Source organism: Anomaloglossus baeobatrachus, chromosome 1 (genome assembly GCF_048569485.1).
Source record: "Anomaloglossus baeobatrachus isolate aAnoBae1 chromosome 1, aAnoBae1.hap1, whole genome shotgun sequence".
In the NCBI taxonomy this organism is placed as follows: Eukaryota; Metazoa; Chordata; class Amphibia; order Anura; family Aromobatidae; genus Anomaloglossus; species Anomaloglossus baeobatrachus.
In genome coordinates this window covers 643,324,415-643,339,177 of record NC_134353.1, presented here as the reverse complement: position 1 = coordinate 643,339,177, position 14,763 = coordinate 643,324,415, and the positions used below count along the sequence as shown (strand labels likewise).

At 48.9% G+C, this 14,763-nt stretch overlaps 1 protein-coding gene across 4 annotated transcripts in view; it reads right to left on the bottom strand.

The window, feature by feature from the left end:
* CHD8 (chromodomain helicase DNA binding protein 8) overlaps nucleotides 1–7,885 on the bottom strand; it is a 172,065-nt gene extending 164,180 nt beyond the window's left edge. For 2 of the 4 annotated variants that reach the window (XM_075319586.1, XM_075319617.1), the window contains exon 1: nucleotides 7,794–7,885. The gene's annotated coding sequence lies outside the window, so the exon portion shown is untranslated. Of the gene's footprint in view, nucleotides 1–7,636; nucleotides 7,676–7,754 lie in introns of those variants that run through there. The other 2 variants (XM_075319601.1, XM_075319609.1) reach the window with 2 other exon arrangements.
* Nucleotides 7,886–14,763: the final 6,878 nt, after the last annotated feature.

Here is a 14,763-nt window from a genome sequence, read left to right as displayed (position 1 = left end):
CCCACAAAGTATTGAATGAGGGGTGAATACAAATACAAATCTGAAAGCGATTAAGTGTATTTTTATAGTATTTAGACAACCTTGTATCATTTCCTTTACACTTCACAAATACTCATTACTTTGTATTGGTGTATCACATACATTCCCAATAAATTACATTTAAGTTTGTGTGTAACATGGAAAAGTTCATGGGGGTATGAATACTTTTCAACACACTGTACATCTCAGTGTACCAGGGCTACTCATGTGATGGAGCCTGCCAACAGCACACTGCATGGGCCATGTACGATGCCATAATCAGCATGATGAATACCGTTATCTTCTGCTTAGGCTACTTTCACACTTGCGTTGAACGGCATCCGTAGCATTGCGTTGTGTGACGGATGCAACGGATGTGTGGCATATAGTGGCACAACGAATGCAACGGATGCTGCAAAAAAACGGAATCCGTTTTTATTTTTTACAGTTTTACCGGCAGCAGACTATTGTGAACGATCAGCTGAGCGCTCCCTGCAGCCGACCGATCAGCTGAGCGCTCCCTGCAGCCGGCCGCCGGGTGATCAGCTGAGCGCTCCCTGCAGCCGGCCGCCGGGTGATCAGCTGAGCGCTCCCTGCAGCCGGCCGCCGGGTGATCAGCTGAGCGCTGTCACTTGCCGGCGACCGCAAGACAAAATAAAGTTAGTGATTTTAAAAAAAAAAAAAAAAAATAATCACAAACTTTGTTTTGTCTCTCGGTGGCCGAACGTTCAGCTGAGCGCCCGGCATGAGAGAGCGCTCAGCTGAGCGCCCGGCATGAGAGAGCGCTCAGCTGAGCGCCCGGCATGAGAGAGCGCTCAGCTGAGCGCCCGGCATGAGAGAGCGCTCAGCTGAGCGCCCGGCATGAGAGAGCGCTCAGCTGAGCGCCCGGCATGAGAGAGCGCTCAGCTGAGCGCCCGGCATGAGAGAGCGCTCAGCTGAGCGCCCGGCATGAGAGAGCGCTCAGCTGAGCGCCCGGCATGAGACAGCGCTCAGCTGAGCGCCCGGCATGAGAGAGCGCTCAGCTGAGCGCCCGGCCACCGGGTGATCAGCTGATCATTCACAATAGTCTGCTGGCGATAAAACTGTAAAGAAAAAAAAAAAAAAAAGCTTTCCGTTTTGTGCGATCCGTTGTGCCATTATATGCATCTGTCGCATCCGTCACACAACGCAATGCAACGGATGCCGTTCAACGCAAGTGTGAAACTAGCCTTACAATGTCATTCCCTATATAGAGTCCAGCAGCCTGCATTCTGATAAGTGGGCCAACAAGCACTAAGGGTCCCCGCTCATATACTCCAATATCAGATGAAAGCATCTGTCCCCACTCTAAGGCCAAGGTCACACGTCACAGATTATGCCGCAATTTGACCACAAGATAATGCACATGCTGCAGATTGAAGGTCTGTATAACCGGACTAAATCCACCACAAAACAGGTCCGTAACATGAATGAGGTTTTCATAATGCCAAGTATTTGCATTCAAGTGTATACGACAGTGGATTTGTGATGGAGTCCGCAATATAAATGCACGATGTGTGAACGTGACCGAAGTATATGGTCAGACAGTGACAAAAAAAAACAAAAAAAACCCTGTGCAGCCCTTGGCCTATCGCAGGTGGGATAAATTTGGCACGCTGCGCCCACTTTTTCTGGTCACCACCGTAAGAAAAAAATAAATAAATAAATAAAAAAAAAAAACAAATTTAAAATGGACCCGGGGAGGAGGAAAAAAAAAACAAAAAAAAAAAAACCTAAGCTACCTAACCAGCAAGGCTCCTCTACTCCTCTATATGTTTTACACCATTGGTCTTGTGACAACAGATGAGCGAACCCAAAAATTAAAGTTCAGTTTTTGGAATTAATGCAAATTTTACAGAAGAGGGAAAAAAGAAAAAAAAAGACAAAAACTGGTTTCTGTGTGCTTTACATATGCATTATTTATATTTATATAGCTCTGGCAAAAGTTAAGAGACCACTGCAAAATTGTCAGTTTTTCAGATTTTTCTCTTTATAGGTATATTTTGCCGAAAACTGTAAATTGTTCTTTTATTCTATAATCTACTGAACTGACAAAGTCTCTGAATTTCCAAGCAATACATTTTGTATTTCTTTTCTGAAAATGAGAAATGGTCAATATAACAAAATGCATTGCTTTCACACCTCAAATAATGCAAATAAAATAAGTTCAGAATCATTTAGAAACAACAATACTTATGTTTTCCCTCAGGAACAGTTCAGAAATCAATATTTTGTGGAAAAAACCATGATTTTTAATCACCACTTCCATGTGTCTTGGCATGCTTTCCACCAGTCTTTCACACTGCTTTTGGGTGACCTTATGCCACTTCTGGTGCAAAAATGTAAGCAGTTCTTCATTGTTCCATGGCTTGTGACTATCCATCTTCATCTTGATTACATTACAGAGGTTTTCAATGGGGTTCAGGTCTGGAGAGTGGGCTGGCCATGACAGGGTTTTGATGTGGTGGTCCTTCATCCACACATTGATTGACCTAGCTGTGTGGCATGGTGCATTGTCCAGCTGGAAAAAAACAGTCCTCGGAGTTGTGGAACATTGCCTGAGCAGAAGGAAGTAAATGTTTTTCCAGGATAAGCTTGTATGCAGTTAGAGTCATACGTCCTTCGCAAAGTTTAATCTGCCAAATTCCAGCCTTGCTAAAGCATCCCCAGATCATCACTGAACCTCCACCAAATTTCACAGTGGGTGCAAGACACTGTGGCTTGTACGCCTCTCCAGGTCTCCGTCTAATTATTAGACGACCCGGTGTTGGGCAAAGCTGATAATTAGACTCACCAGAGAAGATTACCTTACTCTAGAAATTGGGCAGGAATTGGGCAGATTAAACTTTGAGAAGGACGTATGAATCAAGCCGCATACAAGGTTATCCTGGAAAAACAGTTGCTTCCTTTTCTGCTCAGGCAATGTTCCCCAACTCTGAGGACTGTTTTCCAGCAGGACAATGCGCCATGCCACACAGCTGGGTCAATCAATGTGTGGATGAAAGACCACCACATCAAAACCCTGTCATGGCCTGCCCAATCTCCAGACCTGAACCCCATTGATAACCTCTGGAATGTAATCAAGAGCAAGATGGATAGTCATAAGCCAAAATACAAAGAAGAATTTTTGCACCAGGAGTGGCAAGGGTCACCCAAAAGCAGTGTGAACGACTGGTGGAAAGCATGCCAAGACGCATGAAAGCTGTGATTAACAATCATGGTTATTCCACAAAATATTGATTTCTGAACTCTTCCTGAGGTAAAACATTAGTATTGTTGTTTCTAAAGGATTATGAACTTGTTTTCTTTGCATTATTTGAGGTCTGAAAGCAATGCATTGTTTTGTTAATTTGACCATTTTCAGAAAATAAATACAAAATGTATTGCTTGGAAATTCAGAGGCATATTGTCAGTAGTTTATAGAATAAAAGAACAATTTTCATTTTACTCAAAAATATACCTATAAAGAGAAAAATCGACAATTTTGCAGCGTTCTCTTAATTTTTGCCAGAGCTGTATGAGATATAGAGATAGATATATATATAAATCATCTCCCACTTCCTCCCCCAGATCTGCTCTTTTGATGGCTGGCTCCATGTGGGCGGAGAGCCAAGCTGCCCAATCAGTGATTTCCATTGGGGTTCAGGTCATGTCCGGGTCCAGAACTTTATCTAAAGTTCATCTAAAGGCCGCTTTACACGCTGCGACATCGCTCAAGCGATCTCGTTGGGGTCACGGAATTTGTGACGCACATCCGGCCGCTTTAGCGATGTCGTGTGTGACACCTATGAGCGATTTTGAATCATCACAAAAACGTTCACAATCGCTAATCGGTGACATGCCCCCCCTAATCTCAATTATCGTTGCTGCTGCGTGTACGATGTTCGTTGTTCTTGCGGCAGCACACATCGCTGTGTGTAACACTGCAGGAACGAGGAACCTCACCTTACCTGCGGCTGCCCGCAATGCGGAAGGAAGAAGGTGGGCAGCATGTTACGTCCCGCTCATCTCCACCCTTCCGCTTCTATTGGGCGGCCGCTTAGTGACGTCGCTGTGACGCCGAACGCACCGCCCCCTTAGAAAGGAGGCGGTTCGCCGGTCACAGCGAGGTCGCTAGGCAGGTAAGTAGTGTGACGGGTCTGAGCGATGTTGTGCGCCACAGGCAGCGATATCCCCGTGTCACACAACTGATGGGGGCGGGTGCGCACGCTAGCGATATCGGTAACGATATCGCAGCATGTAAAGCGGCCTTAAGCCTGCGAGACTCGAATTTCCATGGTCTGCTCATCTCTACTCCTGACTTCTTCTAGCGGGAGGGATCAAGTGACCGCTACAGCCAATAGGACTCCACTCATCAGTTGCAGCCTTCACATTCCATTTGCCTGGATTGAGTATGAGAACTGCAGCAGTCACTTTACCTCCCCTTCCCTCTATAGGAAGAAACCAGGTGACCGGCCACAGACACTGAGGACTACAGAGGAACAGTGCCAGTCCAGTATTTGAGTAACGTTTTTTTTAATTTTCTTAATCCCTCCCCCCTTTCAAAAAGTGAAAGTACATATTCAGAAATTATTATGTAGTAGAAATATTAGCAAACACCTCCAATTAGACGTGTAGTATAGTTCTAGTGATATAGCCATGTCTCTTATCTCATGTGCAGAACATTGCAGCTTAGGTATCCATGGTTACAACCACAAGCAACTGTCACTATATGGGAGGTCATAACCATGAACACCCAAGCTGCAATGCCCTGCAACTCAGGTAAGAGGCATGGCTAGATCAGGAGAACTATACTACATTTCTACTTGGAGGCATTTGCTAATATATTACTACTACAAAATCTACATATTGGGATAGGATCTTGGAGATGGGAATACCCTTTAAGGAGAAATGTAGAAATTCATATGCTCTAAACCAGAAAATATGATCTATATAATCATCAGGAAGGAGTTCCCACAAAATACCCTACGCTGTGCCCGGCGTGTTCATCACCAGGAGCTCGGCTTCACTGGCAGCCACGCTTCTGCAGTAACAGCCAGGGTCGGTGCCAGCACAACCCATAGATTTGAGTAGTCGATAGTATCAATAGCTTCCAAATGATTGAGGAGGGGGAAGGGGGCTCCCTCCTTCACTCCACTGGAACCCATGCAGCTGATCACAGGGTGACGATGGTTGCTATGGCAACTAGAGGCCAAGCTATAGTCTTTGGGTTTGCCAACTAGAGCGGCCGATCAAGACAATGCTAGCAGCAGGATCTCATAGGTAGGTCATGGTCAAACATCACACAGAATGTACAAATCAGGTAGGAAGCGGATTCCAGCGCTCCTGTCTGGAGGCCATGACATACTACTGCAGCTGCAGCAGTGGGGTCTTGTGCAGCACGCATTTCTATCCATTATCCACTTCAATAGGTTTCCATAGGCGAACACAATGAAGCACTTGGTGTTGGTGCTCGTACTTGCATCAAGTCCATGTTTTGTATTTATTGGGTTGCTGCACCAATGGCCCATTGTACAGGAAGACAGCGGAGACACGGGGGCTCCACACTGCTCCAATCTACAGGAGGACAGCGGAGACACGGGGTCTCCACACTGCTCTAATATACAGGAGGACAGAGGAGACGTGGGGTCTCCACACTGCTCCAATATACAGGAGGACAGAGGAGACGTGGGGTCTCCACACTGCTCCAATCTACAGGAGGACAGCGGAGACACGGGGGCTCCACACTGCTCCAATCTACAGGAGGACAGCGGAGACACGGGGTCTCCGCACTGCTCCAATCTACAGGAGGACAGCGGAGACACGGGGTCTCCGCACTGCTCCAATCTACAGGAGGACAGCGGAGACACGGGGTCTCCACACTGCTCCAATCTACAGGAGGACAGCGGAGACGCGGGGTCTCCACACTGCTCCAATCTACAGGAGGACAGCGGAGACGCGGGGTCTCCACACTGCTCCAATCTACAGGAGGACAGCGGAGACGCGGGGTCTCCACACTGCTCCAATCTACAGGAGGACAGCGGAGACGCGGGGTCTCCACACTGCTCCAATCTACAGGAGGACAGCGGAGACGCGGGGTCTCCACACTGCTCCAATCTACAGGAGGACAGCGGAGACGCGGGGTCTCCACACTGCTCCAATCTACAGGAGGACAGCGGAGACGCGGGGTCTCCACACTGCTCCAATCTACAGGAGGACAGCGGAGACGCGGGGTCTCCACACTGCTCCAATCTACAGGAGGACAGCGGAGACGCGGGGTCTCCACACTGCTCCAATCTACAGGAGGACAGCGGAGACGCGGGGTCTCCACACTGCTCCAATCTACAGGAGGACAGCGGAGACGCGGGGTCTCCACACTGCTCCAATCTACAGGAGGACAGCGGAGACGCGGGGTCTCCACACTGCTCCAATCTACAGGAGGACAGCGGAGACGCGGGGGCTCCACACTGCTCCAATCTACAGGAGGACAGCGGAGACGCGGGGGCTCCACACTGCTCCAATCTACAGGAGGACAGCGGAGACTCCACACTGCTCCAATCTACAGGAGGACAGAGGAGACGTGGGGGCTCCACACTGCTCCAATCTACAGGAGGACAGAGGAGACGTGGGGGCTCCACACTGCTCCAATCTACAGGAGGACAGAGGAGACGTGGGGGCTCCACACTGCTCCAATCTACAGGAGGACAGAGGAGACGTGGGGGCTCCACACTGCTCCAATCTACAGGAGGACAGAGGAGACGCGGGGTCTCCACACTGCTCCAATATACAGGAGGACAGAGGAGACGCGGGGTCTCCACACTGCTCCAATATACAGGAGGACAGAGGAGACGCGGGGTCTCCACACTGCTCCAATATACAGGAGGACAGAGGAGACGCGGGGGCTCCACACTGCTCCAATATACAGGAGGACAGAGGAGACGCGGGGTCTCCACACTGCTCCAATATACAGGAGGACAGAGGAGACGCGGGGGCTCCACACTGCTCCAATATACAGGAGGACAGAGGAGACGCGGGGTCTCCACACTGCTCCAATATACAGGAGGACAGAGGAGACGCGGGGTCTCCACACTGCTCCAATATACAGGAGGACAGAGGAGACGCGGGGGCTCCACACTGCTCCAATATACAGGAGGACAGAGGAGACGCGGGGGCTCCACACTGCTCCAATATACAGGAGGACAGCGGAGACGCGGGGGCTCCACACTGCTCCAATATACAGGAGGACAGAGGAGACGCGGGGTCTCCACACTGCTCCAATATACAGGAGGACAGAGGAGACGCGGGGTCTCCACACTGCTCCAATATACAGGAGGACAGAGGAGATGTGGGGGCTCCACACTGCTCCAATATACAGGAGGACAGCGGAGACACGGGGGCTCCACATTCTCCAATATACAGGAGGACAGAGGAGACGTGGGGGCTCCACACTGCTCCAATCTACAGGAGGACAGAGGAGATGTGGGGGCTCCACCTTGCCGCACTGGTGTTTGCTACTCTATAACACAATAGAACACGAGCAGTAAACAAACACGGTGTTCCCATGGCACCAGCGGTGCTTGCTGCCAGCCGTTCTATCTGCCTCCGGCCCAGCCGTACATACACGTGAGGTGCGGAGCGCAGCCGGCCTCCATTCAGCTGTGCGCTAACACTACCAGCACGGAGTGGGCTGTATCTGTATATGAGACGTACTCGGGATATACCCCTCCCCCACGTCTCACCTGTGACCCCACTTTGTGACGTCAACTCCCCCGTCTCACCTGTGACGTCACGCTGTCCGGGTCTCGGCCGCTGTTGACCCTTTATGAGCTGGTCCCGGCTGCGCCGAGCATGGACGCGCCGTGCGATGCAACTCAGCCTCGTACAGCTACGCGTTACGTCACCGTATGTTAGAACAATGGTAGAAGGCTCTAAGCCATAAATCCCGCCTTATATCTTTAGCTATTGGTCCAAAAACATAGCAATCAGGCGAGAGTGCTGACGTCATGCTATGGGTGTAGGTTGCGCTGATCAGGAAGTACCTACGGAAGAGGGCAAAGGGTCCTTCACTGGGCTGCCCCGGGAATGCCTGTCCGAGAAAATGCGGAGCGCCAAGACGGGATGAATGAATCTGAGGGGCGCAAACAGCTCTGCACCATCAGTCAGGGAAAAGAAATGCAAATGCTCAATTGTGTTACTCGTATTTATAAAAAAAAAAGTATATATATATATATATGTACATAAAATATGTACACAGTGTAATATATACACGCCACACAAACATACATATATATATATATATATATATATATATATACACATAAAATGTGCACACACAGTGTATTGTGTATACACTCTTAATATGTACACACACACATATATATATATATATATATATATGCACATACACTATGTATTGTATACATACACATGTATTCACATATTACACACAGATCTGCAGGGCTCAGCGTAAATGAGTACACCCCCTTTGAAAAGTTCGATTTTAATCATAATCTTATAGAACACAAGACTGAGTTTCATAGAACAATTTTTAACCCATACTATGACTCATAAAATCTCAATTTTTACTCAAATTAGTTGATGCAAACATGAGAACACCCCACATCTATGACTACTACATCTAGTATGTTGTGTGACCTCTGATTCTTAAGGACCGCACCAAGTCTAGGCCTGGACATCTGTCTTTTTCCATTCCTCCAGAACGACCTCTATTAATATTAATATTATATCAATATAGAGTCTGGATTCTGGATGGAGAGTGATGACAACTTGTCTCTTTAGAATTCCCCAAAGGTTTTCGGTTGAGTCCAGATCAGGAGACACTCGGTCACTGAATCACTTTCATCCTGTTCTTCAGAAATACAACTGTGCCCTTAGATGTGTGTTTTAGTTAATTATTTTGGTGGGAAAGTGCACATCTACCAAGGGCACAGAGTGACGGTAGAATCTCTATTAATATACACTGGAGATCAAAATTAGAGAACACACAATTTCCTAAATGTTAAGGTCATTGTGTAGTCCTATGTGATTATATCCTAGCACAAGTAAACTAATGGTATTTTAAGCTTTTTTCATAAAATGAATTTATTGTAAAGTACATAAAAATATAAATTGAGATACATGACAAAGAACACTGATCAAAATTAGAGAACACATTCAGATACCTGCAAGTTAATCTGACATCTGCTGCTAATTTCCATAATTATCTGACAGCCTAAAGGCCCCGTCACACTAAGCAACATCGCTAGCAACATCGCTGCTAACTAACAACTTTTGTGACGTAGCAGCGATGTTGCTAGTGATGTCGCTGTGTGTGACATCCAGCAACAACCTGGCCCCTGCTGTGAGGTCGTTGGTTGTTGCTGAATGTCCTGGGCCATTTTTTAGTTGTTGCTCTCCCGCTGTGAAGCACAGATCGCTGTGTGTGACAGCGAGACAGCAACAACTAAATGTGCAGGCAGCAGGAGCCGGCTTCTGCGGACGCTGGTAACCAATGTAAACATCGGGTAACCAAGAAGCCCTGTCCTTGGTTACCCGATATTTACCTTTGTTACCAGCCTCCGCCGCTCTCACTGTCAGTGCCGGCTCCTGCTCTGTGCACATGTAGCTGCAGGACACATCGGGTTAATTAACCCGATGTGTGCTGTAGCTAGGAGAGCAGGGAGCCAGCGCTAAGAATTGTGCGCTGCTCCCTGTTCTCTGCACGTGTAGCTCCGTGCGCTGGTAACCAAGGTAAATATCGGGTTGGTTACCCGATATTTACCTTAGTTACCAAGCGCAGCATCTTCCACGCGGCGCTGGGGGCTGGTCACTGGTTGCTGGTGAGCTCACCAGCAACTCGTGTAGCGACGCTCCAGCGATCCCTGCCAGGTCAGGTTGCTGGTGGGATCGCTGGAGCGTCGCAGTGTGACATCTCACCAGCAACCTCCTAGCAACTTACCAGCGATCCCTATCGTTGTTGGGATCGCTGGTAAGTTGCTTAGTGTGACTGGACCTTAACTTTCCAGTTTGCACTGACTTTGCAAAAATGGTGAGTCGTTCCAAAGTGACTGAAAACCTCTGGCAGCAGATTGTCCAGATGAAGGCCAAATGGGTGACCCTATCAGCCATAGCAAGAGAAGTTGGTTATTCAAGTCTGTGATTTCGGGAATATTGTATCTTTACAAAATCACAAACTCTTTCAAGTGTTCCAGAAGGCTGGTCGCCCTCGCAAGAGAGGACAGGATACTGTGGAGAATCTCCATGGGTAATAGTTTCAACCCTGCAGCTGGACTTGCTCGCCAGTTCAGCACTGAACTGTAAGGATCAGTCTCATCATACAGTGTCACGATGTTTAAGAGCATTTGGACTGAAAGCCCACTCTGCAGTGACCAAACCTCTCAGCACATAGAATCAAAACGCTAGACTCACCTTTGGTGAGGAGCATGTTGTGTGGACAGAGGAGACGTGGTCCACAGTTCATTTTAGCAATGAAAGCAAGCTTAATTTATTTGGGTCTAATAGTAAACATTATGTTCGTCGACAAACTGGGGAAGACGGAACCCAAAGTGTGTTGAAGTCAATGAAAGGTGGTGGAGGAAGTGTCAGGCTATGTGCGCACGTTGCGTACAAGCCATGCAGAAATTTCTGCAGCGATCTGAAGAGCACATGTGCGCTTTAGATCGCTGCAGAAATGTCCGTAGTGAGCGCCGATTCCATGCGCCCTGCCTGCAGCTCCTGCCATAGACAGAGCAGGAGCTGCCGGCAAAGCGCAGGAAAGAAGTGACATGTCACTTCTTTTTGCGCAGCGCTTCGGCAGTAGCTGAAGCGCTGCGCTCTTAGACGCCACGTGCGCACGGCCCCTGCACAATCTCCATAGACTGTGCAGGGGCCGCAGGACGCATGCAGTTACGCTGCGCTACAAAGCGCAGCGTAACTGCATGTTTTTACGCAACGTGCGCACATAGCCTCATGGTTTGGGGAATGATTTCTGCAGCAGGAATTGGACCTCTCATACAGCTACCTATGCTCAGTGAATGCAAGTGTGTCATGCTTGTGTTTTGATCTTGGTAGTCTGACTCCGGACTGTTAGGGTGCTGTCACACATCCGGTTTTTGCCGTCAGGCACAATCTGGCAAATACCAGATAAAACGGATCCGGCGCCGGTTGTGTTTTTCCTCATTGAATTGTATTAGCGCCAGATTGTGCCTGATGCCCTTGCGTTGCATCCGTCGTGCGACGGATCCGAAGTGTCCAGCTGCCGGAAAGGACACAGCATGGAATGTTTTTTGGCAGCGGCAAAAACGGACGGCACCGTCCGGCGTCATGTACAATAAAAGCCTATGGGCGCCAGATCCGTCATAATGCGGCATACAAGGCATTATAGCGACAGATTCCGTTTTTTTGCTACTAAGCATGCTCAATAGCGCAACGGATCCGTCCAAAAACTGAAGGAACTGATGGAAAAAACTGATGCAATTGTTCCGTTTTTTTGCCTGATCCGTTGGATCAGTTTTTACACCGGATTGTGCCTGACAGCAAAAAACGGATGTGTGAAAACTCCCTTATTGGACTTTTTTCTGCCCAGTCCCTATTCCAGTCAAGTTTTCCTGCTTTTGAAACTGGACCGTTGCTTGACCAGATCTCTGCTTGCTCCCTTTATCTACTACGTGCTCTCCTGGTATTTTGACCCTCGAATTGTGACCTGACTACGCCCCTGTTTACCCACTTTTTGATTATACGTGACCTCCTGTTACCTGTCCCTGGCTTTCCTGACTACCATTCCACCCATGCAACCCCGTAAGGTAGTGACTAGTGTTATATTACAACTGGCCAGACTTTTTTTCTCCTCCCATGGATCTTGTGCGTACTATCTGTGAGCTAGTGGCGAACCTGACTCAGTTAACCCAGGATTTAGGCAGGGGGCACCAGAGACTAGCGTCTTCTCAGACTCAGTTGTAGGGGCAATTTCCTACTATGGTGGATACTTTCCAGAATGCCTCACTACCGACTGACATGCAATTGAGCTTCCCTGAACCCGTGGTTACTCTCCTTGATAAGTTTTCAGGGGAGAAAGACCATTTCAGAGTCTTAAGGGAGAGCTGCAAATTATTTTTAGCATTATGACCCTGATCGTCAGGGAATGAGTCCCAGTGGATGGGAGTTGTTATGTCCCTTTTAAGGGGTGTCCTCAGACGTGGGCATTTTCTCTATCCCCGTTAGCCCCAGAATGGTCTTACGTTGACGAATTTTTTGACGCTCTGGGACTGACATATGACGAACCTGACAGAGTCCAGGTGGCAGAGGCTAAGATCATGAAGCTGACACAGGGAGGTCGCACTGCAGAGCTGTATAGTTCGAAGTTCAGACAGTGGTCATCTGAAGTCCTGTGAAACAATGCAGCCCTTAAGTACTCTGCATGGTCGGAACCGCAGGAGTCTTCTGAGCATGTGCAGTGCGCGTCTGAAGCCGACAAGCAGGCACCCGGATAACAAGGCAGCGGGAATGGCAAGCGCGCATGCGCAGGATCTCAAGGAGCTGACGGTGACGTCGCTCATGTAAATCCATGGTCTCACGCCCACAGCGAAAGCATGCAAATGCCCACGGGGCGATGCGATGCCCAGGGGACTAGACCCTCTGATCATTTATATAGGGATGATGTAAGTAATAAATCGTTTTTTTTATACATTCATATTACACAATATTACAACATAGGGATGGGTAGGAAGGGGTTTCTAGGCCACACATCACCCTGCTTGTAGGTTAGAACTAGGGCTGAGCGGGCCCGGGCTGTAAATGTCTGGATCCGCGCGGTTTCAGCACTATTCCCAGGCCCGATCCGGGCCCGGGATTCCGGCTGCACGATCCGGAACCGGCATTTAATAAAAAATGAAAAAAAAAAACAATAAATAAATAGCGTTTCATACTTACCAGACTCTGTCATGGCTGCACACTTCCTTTCGGGTCGCGCTTTCACTTCCTGTGCTGTCACACAGCTTTCCGTGTTTTCCCCGCCCACCGGCCGTCCTCTCAGCTGTGATTGGTTCCTGGCTGACCCGCCCCAGCCTGTGACAGTGTCTGCCGTGCAGTCATCGCTTATCGCGGTCAGTACTACGCTGCACTCAGAGCGGGCGGTCGTGCTCTATGGCTGCTCGCTCTTACATGTAGCAGAGCTGAAGCGGCGTGGGACTTCTCCTGTGGATTACGTCGGAACTGCAGGGTGTTTGGGGGTTAATAAAGTGGTGAAGGAGGAGTGTTTTGTATTTTATTTCAAATAAAGGATTTTTCTGTGTGTCTGTGTTTACTGTCACTTACAGGTTTGTGTGATGCAGGTATCTGATAGACGCCTGTGCCATCACACAAACCTAGGGTTTAGCAGCAGCTATGTGCCCCTGCTAACCCCTGCTATTACCCCGACTGGCACCGCATCACGCCAGCGGGAAGAGCCGGTATCGCACCGGTATGTCGCATCTAACAGATGCGACATACCGGACGGCTGCGGGCTGAGGATATACCAGCCCCCGGCCGGCGTTATCTTGGCTGGATGTGAAGATTAGGGGGACCGCATGTCGTTTTTTTTTTTGTTACTTTCACCGGAATCACAGGTGCGAGGGGCTCTGGCAGCACCCGGCAGCCTCGCACGTGTGACTCCGGGCACTGGATAAACAGCACAGATACTGCGCGATGGCTGGGGCTGCAGCCGAGCGCTATAACTGTGCTGCCGAGTGTGTTTACTACCGTGACCGACAGTGCACTGCTTTCCCCGCCCACCGGCCGTCCTGGCGCCTGTGATTGGTTGTAGTTAGCCGACACGCTGCCACTCAGGATGGGGATGTGTCTATCTGCAACCAACACACGCTGGTGGGCGGGGAAAACCATGAATATTGAATTGTCGGCTCCGGAAGGAAACAGCGTGCCCCGGAAGGAGTGTGTCGCCATGACAGCGCCTCGGTGAGTATGCCGCGCTCGTTCCCAGCCCCCTAGCCCCTCCACAAACGTTTTAACCCTCCGGATTCCGGTCCCCATTGACTTATATGGGCACCGGATTCCGGAGCGGATCGGACTTATTTTTAAGTCTGTTAACGACCCGCTGGCCCCGGATTATTGCCTTCCCGCTCAACTCTAGTTAGAACGCATAAGGGACTTGACAGGTTCCCTTTAAGTCTGGGTGATTATCGAGGAGGTCACCCAGACTTCCAGGTACCGCTTAACTCCTCAAGTATTTGTGAATGTGGAACTGTTCTTTGAAAATCGATTCTTATCGGCATCCACTTTCATTGACTGTGGGTCTTTTATGAACTTTATTCATTCTGGACTGGTGATGAAGTTAGGTTTAGGGGCAGATAGTTTGCAGGGACCCATTCAGATTGTTGCTCTTGACAAAACGCCGCTACTCCAGAACTTGGTCCAGTATGTAACGGTGGAATTCAAGCTCAAGGTGAGATCTCTTCATACTGAGTCCATCTCCTGTTATGTTATGGATAATTTATCGGCAGGGTTGGAGCTGGGAATCCCTTGGTTACATTTACGTAATCCTGTCATTGACTGGTGCCAAAGGGATATTATCAAATGGGGTTCTTTTTGTCATAAAAAATGTCTCAATTCTGTGCAAGTTTTCTCAGTTAAGGCTACTTTACACACTGCGATATCGGTCCCGATATCGCTAGTGTGGGTACCCGCCCCCATCTGTTGCGCGACACGGGCAAATCGCTGCCCGTGTCGCACAACAGCCGTCACACATACATACCTGTC